The sequence below is a fragment of the Salvelinus alpinus genome, chromosome 8 (assembly GCF_045679555.1).
Source record: "Salvelinus alpinus chromosome 8, SLU_Salpinus.1, whole genome shotgun sequence".
Taxonomy (NCBI): domain Eukaryota; kingdom Metazoa; phylum Chordata; class Actinopteri; order Salmoniformes; family Salmonidae; genus Salvelinus; species Salvelinus alpinus.
Genome location: NC_092093.1, coordinates 43,043,187 through 43,060,108, shown reverse-complemented (window position 1 = coordinate 43,060,108; position 16,922 = coordinate 43,043,187). Strand labels below are relative to the sequence as shown.

Genomic DNA, 16,922 nt, shown 5'->3' with positions numbered 1-16,922 from the left:
TTCATTAAAACTCACAGTACAACTGGTTCCGTGAGCCAGCGAAAGCAGCAATTAGACTAACCAGACAAACTGGCCTCTGTGCGCCCACTGTGCCTGTGAGTTGTGGGGTGCATCATTTGTTTGGCACTTCTCAGTAAGCTGTCCTTTCCCGTTGTCCTGTCCTCGCAACAACTCCAGTAGTTCCACTTTCCCAGCATTGCCTAAAACAGAAGAAAGGGGAGAAGGGAGGGAAATGGACAGATGTGTGTTTTTTGCGTGCATGTGTGTGAGAGTGTATGTCTACGTCCTTCTATGAATCAACATGTGTGTGTGGCCCTCCCATCCTAGGTCTCCGCCAAATCAAGGCCGTGAGTCACACGGAGGCTGCGTCCATCCCCTACGTGGCCACCACGGCATTGACTGCCCTGGTCAACGCAGGCTACCTGTGCAGAGACAATTGTGCTAACAAACGGCAAGTAACACACACGTCCTTACATGATCAAATACGCCCTCTCCCAGGCATCGCTGTGTCTAACAGTAGGTCCCCACCGTGTTCCAATTTGGCATAAAACCGAAGACCATCTACCCAACAACACCGCTTTGCACTTCCGAAGCAGCGTTCTAACTAATCACTATACCAAAACATGGTCTTGCTTGATTGAGAGTGGCACTGCTTTAATTCTCATGCGGGATGACGTCACTGCTGCACGATGCTCGCTCTGGTGCTCGGCAAGCCAGCCAGTGATACTACTATGTCTGCTACATGTGCTACACTGAAAATGAATGGATCCTCTTCTCTCTATGAATGCTGACCTTGTCGGATCTCTCTCTCTCTCTTCCCTCAGAGTTCTCATCTCTGGAGCCTCAGGTGGTGTTGGAAAGTTCTCCATCCAGGTTAGGACACTGACCAGTAGCACATAGCACCGACACTCAACACTGTTCTTAAACCAGCACAAGTGGTGACCTTGAGCAATCACAAAGAGTATATGCGCACGTATTCACACACACACACATACAAACACACACACACACACACACACACACAGAGTGGTCTGTTTCCTCCGTAGCTGTTGAAGGCTCGGGGAGCCCACGTGAACAGTGACCTGCTCCCACAATGCAGAGTGGCTTGTGAGGGGTCTGGGGACAGATGAAGTTGCAGACTACACAGTAGGAGACGTGTGTGTGTGTGGGGGGGGGGGGGGGTCCAAAGCTGGGTCATGTTCATAATTAGGTCATGTGACGGAAAATCTTTAAAAACATTTTGCAACAGACAACAACTTGTCTTTCTTATTGGACAGGTACAGGTAGTCCCTCCCTGCTTAAGTCAATTCTTTCAGTATGGTGCCTAATGAACATGACCCAGGTCCTCGGATCATGTCAACAACCCCATGATGTGTCAACTGAGACACAGCGCCACAACACTTAAGGAGAATGAGTGCCTCAAAGAGAACATGTTGTCGCCCCCACCCCCCCACGGTCAACAGCATAAACAACTTTTCCCACACACCTACCCACCCAGCAGGGCAAGAGCACTTTGGCACACCTGCCCACTGATTCACTTCCTGGTTTCCATGGTGACATGGCTCAAGGACTACAGTGGGAGGCTAAATGCCATCCTATGGGAGGCTGATCAGGATAAACCCTGTTAACCTTGCCTCTGTGGCCCTGTGTAGAGACATACAGAGATTACTAAGAAACACACTTCAATCACTTAGGCTTGGCTAGATGTCTCAGTTTATCTTCAGGTTAAGGTGTTTATTTGTCTCTTGGATAGCATGAAGGTATAGCAGTAAAGACCATCTTGATTGTTGTGTTGTTGTGGATCGGAGTATCTCCTTTCTTCCTGTCTCTGTCTCTCTTTCTTCCCCCTGTCTTACCCTTTTTACACAAATTAGTCAAGTCGTTCTCTACTGCGCTGACCTGGTTATGCATCCTCCATCTTTGCTGGAACCGTTCTGGAAAGGACAAAGTGAAAATAAATAATCGAGCCAGCCTAGTGCATGTCGGGTTGAAACAATAGTGTTTTTTATTTGACCAGTTATCGGTCTCCCTGTGTTCCCCCTTAAGGTTTGACGTGATCCTGGACAATGTGGTGGGACAGAGCAGTGGGCCCTGGGCCTGCTGAAGCCCTGAACAGAGGCCATGTGACCCTGGTCACCCACTTCCTGCTCAATACTGACTCCATGGGCCTGCTGGAGGGACCCGTGCACTCAGGGTTCATCCTGCACCAGAAGGCCATCACAGTAAACATGCAAAAGAAAGTTGATAGTAGTGTGAACGATGCATACTGGTAGTGTGAACGATGCATACGTTTCACCGGTGGGGTCTGATCTCCAGTTTCTGCTCAGGAAACCAATGTCTTCAGCATTAGACCAAGTTGCAGGCAGGGCTACCTCATCACGAGAGTGTGAGTCCGACTCACCTCCGCTACATACGCATAAGGGCAAGACTTCCTAACATATGAAGGCAATCTAAAAGTTTAAAAAGCAGTTTTTTAACTTGGCTAGACCAACTGACCACACCCCTCTATCTGGGTGGGGTTACGGGGGCATTAAGCCTAATACCCTGTTGTGACGTGACTATCATTAATGTGATACTTGATTTGATAAAATAACAGTAAACTATGATGAATTATTACGTGATTCAATCATGTAACAATTAAGTCATTATCAATCTTGGGGCACCACAGGAAAAGTTATTTAACGAGTTACTATCTCCTGACTTAAACTCTAAAGATATAAATATCTCTTACATCAATAACAGTCAATTATTAGTTATCAGTCTCATTCTGAATGTCGTTGACTTTATAAATCTGCATGAACCCTAGTCAAAATGATGATTTAGCAATACACAAATTGGCTTAATTATTTATTTACTAACTAAATAATCACACAGAAATACATAAACACACACTGCATACTTTGATTATTAACATAATGCAATGAAAGGTCCCTAGTGGACTAACCCGATATGACGGCTTGTTACACAATAAAAGGGGGTGGGGAAAGAAAGAGCAGGAGAGACAGTGTGGACTTATCGTACATACATGGGGGAACTATGCTAACCATAAATATGAATATTTAGCACCCTAACAACCGCTCATTCAGAAAAGGAATGCAATACATATTTACAATACTGTGCAAAAGTTTTAGGCAGGTGTGAAAAAATGCTGTAAAGTAACAATGCTTTCAAAAATAGACATGTTAGTAGATTATATTTATCAATTAACAAAATGCAAGGTGAGTGAACAGAAGAAAAATCTACATCAAATCAATATTTGTTTTGACCATCCTTTGCCTTCAAAACAGCATCAATTCTTCTAGGTACACTTGCACACAGTTTTTGAAGGAGCTCGGCAGTTATGTTGGCCCAAACATCTTGGAGAACTAACCACAGTTATTCTGTCGATTCAGGCAGCCTAAGGTGCTTCTCTCTCTTCATGTAATCCCAGACAGACTCGATGATGTTGAGATCAGGTCTCTGTGGGGGCCATACCATCACTTCCAGGACTCCTTGTTCTTCTTTACGCTGAAGATAGTTCTTAATGACTTTTGCTGTATGTTTGAGGTCGTTGTCATGCTGCAGAATAGATTTGGGGCCAATCAGATGCCTCCCTGATGGTATTGCATGATGGATAAGTATCTGCCTGTACTTCTCAGCATTGAGGAGGCCAGCATTGACCAGATCCCCAACTCCATTTGCAGAAATGCAGCCCCAAACTTGCAAGGAACCTTTACCATGCTTCACTGTTGCCTGCAGACACTCATTCGTGAACCACTCTCCAGCCCTTAAGCGAACAAACTGCCTTCTGCTACAGCCAAATACTTCAAATTTTGACTCATCAGTCCAGAGCAGCTGCTGCCATTTTTCTGCACTCCAGTTCCTGTGTTTTTGTGCATAGATGAGTTTCGCTTGGCCTTGTTTCCATGTCGAAGGTATGGCTTTTTGGCCGCAAGTCTTCCATGAAGGCCACGACTTCTCAAGTCTTCCATGACCAGACTTCTCCGGATGGTAGATGGCTGTACCAGGGTCCCTCTGTTTTCTGTCACTTCTGAGCTGATGGCACTGCTGGACATCTTCCGATTGCGAAGGGAAGTATTGCATGACGTGTCTTTCATCTGCTGCAGTAAGTTTCCTTGGCCGACCACTTCGTCTACAGTCCTCAACACTGTTTCTTTGTGATTCTTCAAAAGAGCTTGGGCAGCACATCTGGAAACCCCTGTCTGCCTTGACATTTCTGCCTGGGAGAGACCTTGCGGATGCAGTATAACTACCTTGTGTCTAGTTGCTGTGCTCAGTCTTGCCATGCTGTATGACTTTTGACAGTAACCTGTCTTCAACAACCTCACCTTGTTACCTAAGTTTGGCTGTTCCTCACCCAGCTTTATTCCTCCTACACAGATGTTTCTGTTTCATTTAATGATTGTTTCATATTGAATTGATGATGATTAGCATCTGTGTGGTATAGTTTGTGATCGGTGTCCCATCCACGGGACGGTTAAACTGCCTCGTACTCAATTCTTGCTCGTACAATATGCATATTATTATATTATTACTTCTTATGGCTGCAATCCCGTTAACGGGATGATATGACAACAGCCAGTGAAAGTGCAGGGCGCCAAATTCAAACAACAGAAATCTCATAATTAAAATTCCTCAAACATACATGTATCTTATACTATTTTAAAGGTAATCTTGTTGTTAATCCCACCAAAGTGTCCGATTTCAAATACGCTTTTCAGCGAAAGCACCACAAACGATTATGTTAGGTCACCACCAACTCACAGAAAAATTCAGCCATTTTTCCAGCCAAAGAGAGGAGTCACAAAAAGCACAAAGAGATAAAATGAATCACTAACCTTTGATGATCTTCTTCAGATGACACTCATAGGACTTCATGTTACACAATACATACATGTCTTGTTCGATTAAGTTCATATTTATATCCAAAAACCTCAGTTTACATTGGCGCCATGTTCAGAAATGCCTCCAAAACGTCAAATAACAGAAATACTCATCATAAACTTTGATGAAAGATACATGTTTTACATAGAATTAAAGATACACTTGTTCTTAATGCAACCGCTGTGTCAGATTTCAAAAAGCTTCACACTGCTGAGCTGTACAGCACTCTACTGGTAACGCATCCAATCTAGTTGCTGGAACCATGCTGGAAAAGAGAATGTGAAAATTAAAGATCTGTGCCAACACATTATCATAGTGTGAAAACATATGTGAAACCCCCCAGTTTGGCAAGTGTGGGGCAGTTAGCACCATGAGACTGCTTCCTCCAGGGCCTGTATTAGTAAAGTGTCTCAGAGTAAGGGACTCAGCACTGCTACTCTGAAGTTCTTTGTGAATACTGGCCCACGTGTTTTGCCTGTAGTACGTCAGCTGAGTGGATGGATGTGCAACAGACATACAGAAGGAGTCATGACATGTTCTCTCCTGACTTTGCTTTATATACACTAGATAGCATCACATGCCTTCAATATGATTTGTGCTTCATCAGTGGAAATAATCCCGCAGGGTGTCAAATCTAATTGTTTTTATGAGATAGAAATTAGATTGGGTAAGAGGAGGAATCAGCCTTTGTTTGTTTCTGTACTCTGTGAGTGTGTTTGCCCATTACATGCAGATGGGCTGTTTGTGGAGTGCATTTCAAATAGCCTTGGCGTGGTGGGTTTGGTGGGGCTGAACTAATTGGATGGATGGTTTGGAACAGGGTGAGGCTGCTGCTGTTATGTGGTCCTACTGAGCAGCACAAGCCAGGTAGGCGAGGGCAATGACTCTGGCAGTGAGTTACACTAGTCACATGTGTGTGTGTGTGTGTCTGTCTCTGTCTGTTTGTGTCTGTGTGCGATTGTGTGTATCTATGTCACACACACACACAGTGCTGCTGAATCGGCAGTATTTAGGCAGTCAGATCTCTAAATGCCTGAGTGTGTGTGTTTCCTGCCAAGCCTCCAGCTCAGGATCCTATTGTCTGTGTGAGCAGCCGGCTGGCCAAACCAGGCGACCGCGGGGCTGAAGCATGAGTCACTCTGGAACACCCTGGGGGCTCAGACAGGCTAGTGCTGGTGCTGGACACTGTACCTGAGCGAGCACAACGCAATGGGGACCTCTAGTGGCCCAACACAGCATCAACAGTCTAGAACACAAGTGACACTTTCATAGCCTGGTCCCAGATCTGTTTGAACTATCATGTCAGGACAATGACTTGTCATATTTGGCATTACATGGAGTTGACATGACAGCACAAACAGATCTGGGACCAGGCTAGCACTTTCACTTACTTCTGCAGACACAGTAAAATGCCAAAATGTGTTATCTAGCTTTATTCTATGGTAATGCCAAGTTGAATAGGATGTGTCTAGTACAGTACATAGTACTGCCGTTGTGCTACAAAACAGTCATTATCAAGGACATTGATTCTACTAGCGTTTGTTTGCTCTTTATATATGGTCCTATGTCTGTTTGTATGTTTTCATGCAAAGTGGCATTCGGGGACAATACAAATGTATTCAACGGAGTTATACTCAGGCAGTATCTTGACCTTCCACTCTCTCTAATATTTTACTCACTCACTCACTCTCCCATCCTCTCAGAACATGTGTAACAGAGTGTTCTACCGCTGGGGTTTCAATGCTCCAGACGGCCTTGCGTTGGACAAGGTCAGCCAGCTGGCCGATGCAAGAAAGTTACTACTACTGCCTTCTCTAGTCTATTGCTACATACAGTGACTCATTTCTAGAGATGGACATTAGCCAGGTAGATAGGTATATTTATGTTGTGCATTATCCCTGACGAATAAAAACAAATTAAAAAAACTGAAACAAACAAATTGAATATACATTGCATGCTCTAACATCTCAACCACACGATGCACTGCCATCTCCATCATACTGCATGCTCTACAATATCAAACACAATGCATGTGTAACTGGCTTTGTACCGGTACCTTTCTGGCTTGTGTTCTGGTAAGGTGTAGGTGGAAGATAAGGCTCTGGACACAATTCTGCCAGTTGTGTCTCTTTTAATGACTGCATGGAATGGATACAAATACAAGGCAAAAGTTAATGCTGCTGTCTGGACTCCCATACAATTATATTTGCCTCTCCTCAACCCACTCTGAACAAAATTACTAGTAAATGCATCAACCAAACAATACATTGTACAAAATGTACATGTTCATATTTTCAAAAGACTCACATTTCGTTTTATAAATGTTGTACACCAATACACTAATACTTTGCTAATAAGTGATAAATATTTCTTAGAGAGTGTACTGTTGTACCATTATACCTGAGGCATACTAATGAAGCAACAACGTAATTTTTGACATGCCCGGGCAAGTAACACAATTATCAACAGCTAACTAGGCACTTTAAACATGAAATACAAAATTGTCACATTTCACATTATATCTGCATGGAATGGATACAAGGCAAAAGTTAATGCTGCCGTCTGGACTCCCATACACGTATATTTGCCTGATAAAAGACGAAAGACAGTGCAGAATGCCTGTGAGGAAATAATAATAAAAACTGATGTCTGCACCTGGGCTAGCCTTGCAAAGTTGGACTCGAACATTATCCCCATTCATTATCCCCTGCTCAAAAAAATAAAGGGAACACTAAAATAACACATCCTAGATCTGAATGAATGAAATATTCTTATTAAATACTTTTTTCTTTACATAGTTGAATATGCTGACAACAAAATCACACAAAAATGATCAATGGAAATCAAATTTATCAACCCATGGAGGTCTGGATTTGGAGTCACACTCAAAATTAAAGTGGAAAACCACACTACAGGCTGATCCAACTTTGATGTAATGTCCTTAAAACAAGTCAAAATGACGCTCAGTAGTGTGTGTGGCCTCCACGTGCCTGTATGACCTACCTACAACGCCTGGGCATGCTCCTGATGAGGTGGCGGATGGTCTCCTGAGGGATCTCCTCCCAGACCTGGACTAAAGCATCCGCCAACTCCTGGACAGTCTGTGGTGCAACGTGGATGGAGCGAGACATGATGTCCCAGATGTGCTCAATTGGATTCAGGTCTGGGGAACGAGCGGGCCAGTCCATAGCATCAATGCCTTCCTCTTGCAGGAACTGCTGACACACTCCAGCCACATGAGGTCTAGCATTGTCTTGCATTAGGAGGAACACAGGGCCAACCGCACCAGCATATGGTCTCACAAGGGGTCTGAGGATCTCATCTCGGTACCTAATGGCAGTCAGGCTACCTCTGGCGAGCACATGGAGGGCTGTGCGGCCCCCAAAGAAATGCCACCCCACACCATGACTGACCCACCGCCAAATCGGTCATGCTGGAGGATGTTGCAGGCAGCAGAACGTTCTCCACGGCGTCTCCAGACTCTGTCACGTCTGTGCTCAGTGTGAACCTGCTTTCATCTGTGAAGAGCACAGGGCGCCAGTGGCGAATTTGCCAATCTTGGTGTTCTCTGGCAAATGCCAAACGTCCTGCACGGTGTTGGGCTGTAAGCACAACCCCCACCTGTGGACGTCAGGCCCTCATACCACCCTCATGGAGTCTGTTTCTGACCGTTTGAGCAGACACATGCACATTTGTGGCCTGTTGGAGGTCATTTTGCAGGGCTCTGGCAGTGCTCCACCTGCTCCTCCTTGCACAAAGGCAGAGGTAGCGGTCCTGCTGCTGGGTTGTTGCCCTCCTACGGCCTCCTCCACGTCTCCTGATGTACTGGCCTGTCTCCTGGTAGCGCCTCCATGCTCTGGACACTACGCTGACAGACACCGCAAACCTTCTTGCCACAGCTCGCATTGATGTGCCATCCTGGATGAGCTGCACTACCTGAGCCACTTGTGTGGGTTGTAGACCCCGTCTCATGCTACCACTAGAGTGAAAGCACCGCCAGCATTCAAAAGTGACCAAAACATCAGTTAGGAAGCATAGGAACTGAGAAGTTTTCTGTGGTCACCACCTGCAGAACCACTCCTTTATTGAGGGTGTCTTGCTAATTGCCTATAATTTCCACCTTTTGTCTATTCCATTTGCACAACAGCATGTGAAATGTATTGTCAATCAGTGTTGCTTCCTAAGTGGACAGTTTGATTTCACAGAAGTATGATTGACTTGGTGTTACATTATGTTGTTTAAGTGTTCCATTTATTTTTTTGAGCAGTGTATATTCCTATAAACAGTAATGCAACACTAAATCAGTGATAATATAACTTTTGCTTGTCTTTTCTTGTGCATTTGTGAACATTTGTGAACATGTGCATTCAAAGACCGGAGCATACATAACACATACAGTTGAAGTCAAAAGTTGACATACACCTTAGCCAAATACATTTAAAATACGTTTTTCACAATTCCTGACATTTAATTCCAGTAAAAATGACCTGTTTTAGGTCAGTTAGGATCACCACTTTATTTTAAGAATGTGAAATGTCAGAATAATAGTAGAGAGAGTGATTTATTTCAGATTTATCACATTCCCAGTGGATCAGAAGTTTACATACACTCAATTAGTATTTGGTAGCATTGCCTATAAATTGTTTAACTTGGGTTAAATGTTTCGGGTAGCCTTCCACAAGCTTCCCACAATAAGTTGGGTGAATTTTGACCCATTCCTCCTGACAGAGCTGGTGTAACTGAGTCAGGGTTGTAGGCCTCCTTGCTCAAATAATTTTCCACCCTCATGATTCCATCTATTTTTTGAAGTGCACCAGCCCCTCCTGCAGCAAAGCACCCCCACAACATGATGCTGCCATCCCCTTGCTTCACGGTTGGGATGGTGTTCTTCGGGCTTGCAAGCCTCCCCCTTTATCCTCCAAACATAACAATGGTCGTTATGGCCAAACAGTTCTATTTTGTTTCATCAGACCAGAGGACATTTCTCCAAAAAGTACGATCTTTGTCCCCATGTGCAGTTGCAAACCATAGTCTGGCTTTTTTAAGGTGGTTTTGGAGCAGTGGCTTCTTCCTTGCTGAGCGGCCATTCAGGTTATGTCGATATATAGCACTCGTTTTACTGTGGATATAACTACTTTTGCACCTGTTTCCTGCAGCATCTTCACAAGGTCCTTTGCTGTTGTTCTGGGATTGATTTGCACTGTTCGCACCAAATTATGTTAATCTCTAGGAGACAGAACGCGTCTCCTTCCTGAGTGGTATGACGGCTGCGTGGTCCCATGGTGTTTATACTTGTGTACTATTGTTTGTACAGATGAATGTGGTACCTTCAGGCATTTGGAAATTCCTCTCACGGATGAACCAGACTTGTGGAGGTCTACAATTTTGTTTCTGAGATCTTGGCTGATTTCTTTTGATTTTCCCATGATGTCAAGCAAAGAGGCACTGAGTTTGAAGGTAGGCCTTGAAATACATCCACAGGTAAACCTCCAAAACTCAAATGATGTCAATTATCCTATCAGAAGATTCTAAAGCCATGACATAATTTTCTGGAATTTTCCAAGCTGTGTAAAACCTCTTTGGGCTAGGCGTGCTGCTAGCTCCCCACCTTGACAACATCCGGTGAAATTGCAGAGCGCGAAATTCAAAATACAAAATTCGTAATATTAAACATCCATGACAATACAAGTGTCTTACATCGTTTAAAAGCTTAATTTCTTGTTAATCCAGCTGCTTTGTCAGATTTCAAAAAGGCTTTACGGCGAAAGCGTACCATGCGATTATCTGAGGACAGCGCCCCGCGTACAAAAGCATTACAAACATTTTCCAAACAAGCAGAGGCGTCACGAAAGTCAGAAATAGCGAATAAATAAATCACTTACCTTTGAAGGTCTTCCTCTGTTTGCAATCCCAAGTGTCCCAGCTACATAACAAATTGTCATTTTGTTCGATAAAGTCCTTCTTTATATCCCAAAAAAGTAAGTTTAGTTGGCGCGCTTGATTCAGTAATCCACCAGTTTCCTTCATTCAAAATCCATACAAATAAATCCCAAAAGTTACAAATAAAGTTCGTCCAAACAAGTCAAACAACGTTTCTAAACAATCCTCAGGTACCCTAATATGTAAATAAACGATAAAATTTAAGACGGAGAATAGTATGTTCATTACCGGAGATAGATAACGAAGTGCGTGCCCTCATCCACGGGCGCCACAATACTACAGTCAAAATGGGAGCCACCTAAAAAAAAGTACAAATTCTAACTCATCTTTCAAAAAACAAGCCTGGAACTCTTTCTAAAGACTGTTGACATCTAGTGGAAGCCCTAGGTACTGCAATCTGGGAGGATTTTCCCATAGACAGCCATTTCAATGAGTGGTGACCCCCCCCCCCCAAAAAAAGATTTCCGTATGGATTCTCCTTGGGTTTTCGCCTGCCATATCAGTTCTGTTATACTCACAGACATTATTTTAACAGTTTTATATGTGCATATATGCATATCCTAGCTTCTGGGCCTGAGTAACAGGCAGTTTACTTTGGGCACCTCAGTCATCCAAACTTCTGAATACTGCCCCCGTCCCTAAGACTTTTTAAAGGCACAGTCAACTTAGTTTATCTTCTTTGGGCTGCAAGCCCGACATCGGTACACTTATGACAACAGCCATCTCAAGTGCAGGGCGCGAAATTCAAAATATATTTTTTAGAAATATTTAACTTTCACACATTAACAAGTCCAATACAGCAAATGAAAGATAAACATCTTGTGAATCCAGCCAACATGTCCGATTTTTAAAATGTTTTACAGCGAAAACACCACGTATATTTATGTTAGCTCACCAACAAATACAAAAAAGGACAGACATTTTTCACAGCACAGGTAGCATGCACAAAACCAACCTAACTAACCAAGAACCAACCAAACTAACCAAGAAACAACTTCATCAGATGACAGTCTTATAACATGTTATTCAATAAATCTATGTTTTGTTCGAAAAATGTGCATATTTGAGCTATAAATCAGTTTTATATTGCAGCTACCATCACAGCTACCGTCAGAAATAGCACCGAAGCAGCCAGAGTAATTACAGACACCAACGTCAAATACCTAAATACTCATCATAAAACATTTCTGAAAATACATGGTGTACAGCAAATGAAAGACAGGCATCTTGTGATTCCAGCCAATATTTCCGATTTCTTAAGTGTTTTACAGCGAAAACACAATATAGCATTATATTAGCTTACCACAATAGCCAGAAACACCAGCAGCAAAAGTTAGCGATCGTAACAAACCAGCAAAATATATATAATTTTTGACTAACATTGATAAACTTCATCAGATGACAGTCCTATAACATCAGGTTATACATACACTTATGTTTTGTTCGAAAATGTGCATATTTAGAGCTGAAATCAGTGGTTATACATTGTGCTAACGTAGCATCTTTTTCCCACAACGTCCGGATATTTTTCTGACACTCACATATTCTGACCAAATAACTATTCATAAACATTACTAAAAAATACATGTTGTATAGGAAATGATAGATACACTAGTTCTTAATGCAATCGCCGTGTTAGAATTCTAAAAATAACTTCATTACGACATGCAGTTTACGTTATGGCGAGAGCGTGCCCAAAATCTGGGCGCAAACTACTAGTTCACATGTTCGACAGATATATGAAATAGCATCATAAAATGGGTCCTACTTTTGATGATCTTCCATCAGAATGTTGTACAAGGGGTCCTTTGTCCAGAACAATCGTTGTTTGGATTTAGAATGTCCTCTTCTCCAGTCAATTAGCACGGAAAGCTAGCAAAGTGGCGCGAAGCTCTCCTTCCTGAACATACGCAGACAAAGCAACACGCCTAACGTCCCGAAAAAATTTCAATAATCTAATAAAACTATATTGAAAAAACATACTTTACGATGATATTGTCACATGTATCAAATAAAATCAAAGCCGGAGATATTAGTCGTCTATAACGACAGCTTTACAGAAGGCAATACCAGGTCACTTCTCGCGCGTTCCAGAAAACAGGAAATTGGGGTCACGTCATGCCAAGAGCTTTTATTCGACCTCAGATCATGTTATACACTCCATTTCTTCTCTCACTGCCTGTTGACATCTAGTGGAAGGCGTATGAAGTGCATGTATACTAATAAATATCAAGCACATTTATAGGCAGGCCCTAGAACAGAGCATCGATTTCAGATTTTCCACTTCCTGTTAGGAAGTTTGCTGCAAAATGAGTTCTGTTTTACTCACAGATATAATTCAAACGGTTTTAGAAACGAGAGAGTGTTTTCTATCCAATAGTAATAATAATATGCATATTGTACGAGCAAGAATTGAGTACGAGGCCGTTTGAAATGGGCACCTTTTATCCAGGCTACTCAATACTGCCCCTGCAGCCCAAAGAGGTTATGTAAACTTCTGATCCACTGGAATTGTGATCCAGTGAATTATAAGTGAAATAATCTGTCTGTAAACAATTGTTTGAAAAATGACTTGTGTCATGCACAAAGTAGATGTCCTAACCGACTTGCCAAAACTATAGTTTGTTTACAATAATTTGTGGAGTGGTTGAAAAACGAGTTTTAATGACTCCAACCTAAGTGTATGTAAACTGCCGACTTCAACTGTACATACCTCTCCTCATCGCAAACTGAGGAGTAAAAGCATGGCTCCCGTCGATGACATCACAGCATTAACACAATTTAGAAAATAAATACAATAAAATTGTTCACTCTTGAAAGTAATGTAATACATCTCAAAATAACCTTAAAATAATACATTAAAATAAATATGAGGGATTTTCGGTGAAATATATAGGGTATATTTTACACCTGTTACACATGCACTACTTTTCCAACTACACTTGATGCTCTGCCATGCCAGCCACACTGCACACACCACCATGTCAGCCACACTTGATGCTCACCCATGCCAGCCACACTGCACACACCACCATGTCAGCCACACTTGATGCTCTGCCATGCCAGCCACACTGCACACTCCACCATGTCAGCCACACTTGATGCTCTACCATGCCAGCCACACTGCACACACCACCATGTCAGCCACACTTGATGCTCAACCATGCCAGCCACACTGCACACACCACCATGTCAGCCACACTTGATGCTCTGCCATGCCAGCCACACTGCACACTCCACCATGTCAGCCACACTTGATGCTCTACCATGCCAGCCACACTGCACACACCACCATGTCAGCCACACTTGATGCTCAACCATGCCAGCCACACTGCATGCTCGTTCATGTCAACCACACTGCATGCTCTACTATCTCAACCATAATGGAGAGGGGGGTTGTGATAGGAGGATACTCTATGAGGATGGGTAAAACAACATGAATAGTCAAAATAAAACTTTTATATAGCAAAGGAAGGCAGCGATCCGACAAAGAGTGGGCACTGAACCTGTCACAGATTCCAAGCATAGTCTGATATTCAGTATCTTTGTGTGTGTGAACATACCCATGTGTCAGTGTGTGTGGTTGTTTATGAGTCAGATTTGAACAGTGAATGTGTTTTCAACAGTGCTGAGCAGCCATTTGCTAAACCGCATCCCCCCACCCCCTCCCCTGTCGCGGGTGTAATCCATACCCCTTTGTCCCAGGGCTTATATGGACAGCACAGCATTTTGGGGAGCTGGCTTGCTGGGCTGGTGATGGGAATCCATGCACACGCACACAGATATACCCACACACACAGCCTCTCTTGTCATTAACAATGAATGGACCGGGTACTGGCGTCACTGTGAGAGACCAGCCATCCGGCTGAGTCTGACAGGGGTTGGGGTGTCAGACTCAGCCGGAAGGCTGGTCTCTCACTGTGACGCCAGTACCCGGTCAATAACAATGAATGGACAAGAGAGGCTGATGAGAATGACATGTTGGGGGGGGGGCACAGGATTGTCTAGCCTCATCATATTTTTAACACCAGCCCCTCCCTTCCTCCGTCCCTCGTTTTTTTGTTGACGGTTGTGCATTCATTTTGAGAGCCTAGTGGTTAGGGCGCTGGGCCAGCAAAAAATCAGTCATTCTGCCCCTGAACAAGGCAGTTAACCAACTGTTCCTAGGCCGTCATTGTAAATAAGAATTTGTTCTTAATAACTGACTTGCCTAGTTAAATCAACGTATAAAAATCATCACCGATCCTGCACCACATTTCAGTGGGTGTGAGACACTGTGGCTTGTAGGCCTCTCCAGGTCTCACACCCACTGTGAAATCTGGTGGAGATCATCACTGATCCTGAGGGTGCTCTGATGGAGGATCACCAGATCAAGACCCTTTCATGGCCAGCCCAATCTCCAGACCTGAATCCCATTGAAAACCCCTGGAATGTGATCAAGATGGATGGTCACAAGTTATCCAAACAAAGCTGAGCTGCTGGAATTTATGCACCAGGAGTGGCATAAAGTCACCCAACATCAATGTGAAAGACTGGTGGAGAGCATGCCAAAACGACAAAACGCAAGAAAGATGTGATTGAAAATCTAAAATGTACAAAATGTACATGTTTTGTTATTTTGACCAGTTGTCATTTTCTGCAAATAAATGCTCTAAATTACAATATTTTTATAGAATAAAACAAACATTTACATTTTACCCAAACACATACCTATAAATATTAAAAACCAGAGAAACTGATTTTGCAGTGGTCTCTTAATTTTTTCCAGAGCTGTATGTTTATTTAGTCTGTCCATGAGAGATTATAGCTAGTGCAGTATGTATTGGTTTGGTTGGTTGAGGCCCCACACACACAGCTTGCAGCAAAAACGAGCAAGTCATTTCTGTAGTAGCTTAGTCATAGGGAATTTCTGTGAGGTATATATTCCTTGGTGAATTGTGTTTTGACTCTCTGTGTGTGTGCAGACCGTCACAGGGTGTTGTGTCCCTAACTCCTTCCGGTTGTGGAGGCCATGTTCCCATTCTCCCAGGTGCCACAGGCCTTCCAGAAACTGAAGGGGGCCACGTAAAGGGGAAGATGGTGGTCATCGTGGCTGAAGAGGAGGGGGCCCCAGTGACTGAAGAGGATGGGGAGGTGGAGACTATTAACATGCCAGATTGAGAGGAAGTCAAGGAAGCAGTGCTAAAAAGCTAAACTGCTGTGGTGTCAACACAAAAAATTGGGTCATGTTCATTAGGTCAAGCTACGGAAAATGTGCCATCCTGGATGAGCTGCACTACCTGAGCCACTTGTGTGGGTTGTAGACCCCGTCTCATGCTACCACTAGAGTGAAAGCACCGCCAGCATTCAAAAGTGACCAAAACATCAGCCAGGAAGCATAGGAACTGAGAAGTGGTCTGTGGTCACCACCTGCAGAACCACTCCTTTATTGGGGGTGTCTTGCTAATTGCCTATAATTTCCACCTTTTGTCTATTCCATTTGCACAACAGCATGTGAAATTTATTGTCAATCAGTGTTGCTTCCTAAGTGGACAGTTTGATTTCACAGAAGTGTGATTGACTTGGAGTTACATTGTGTTGTTTAAGTGTTCCCTTTATTTTTTTGAGCAGTGTATTTAGTGAAGTGCACCAGTCCCTCCTGCAGCAAAGCACCCCCACAACATGATGCTGCCACCCCCTTGCTTCACGGTTGGGATGGTGTTCTTCGGGCTTGCAAACCTCCCTCTTTTTACTCCAAACATAACAATGGTCATTATGGCTGAACAGTTCTATTTTTGTTTCATCAGACCAGAGGACAATCTTCCCAAAAGTATGATCTTTGTCCCCATGTGCAGTTGCAAACCGTAGTCTGGCTTTTCTATGGCGGTTTTGGAGCAGTGGCTTCTTCCTTGCTGAGTGGCCTTTCAGGTTATGTTGATATAGGACTCGTTTTACTGTGGATATAGAAACCTTTGTACCTGTTTCCTCCAACATCTTCACAAGGTCCTTTGCTGTTGTCCTGGGATTGATTTGCACTTCTCGCACCAAAGTACTTTCATCTCTAGGAGACAGAACGCGTCTCCTTCCTGAGCGATATGACGGCTGCGTGGTTCCATGGT

General features: G+C 43.5%; 1 long non-coding RNA gene across 1 annotated transcript; it reads left to right on the top strand.

The window, feature by feature from the left end:
• Positions 1 to 327: 327 nt before the first annotated feature.
• Positions 328 to 2,833, top strand: LOC139582370 (uncharacterized). Its single transcript, XR_011676331.1, has 3 exons — positions 328 to 451; positions 825 to 873; positions 2,047 to 2,833. It is a non-coding gene; the product is annotated as an uncharacterized lncRNA (long non-coding RNA).
• The last annotated feature ends 14,089 nt before the right edge of the window (positions 2,834 to 16,922 follow it).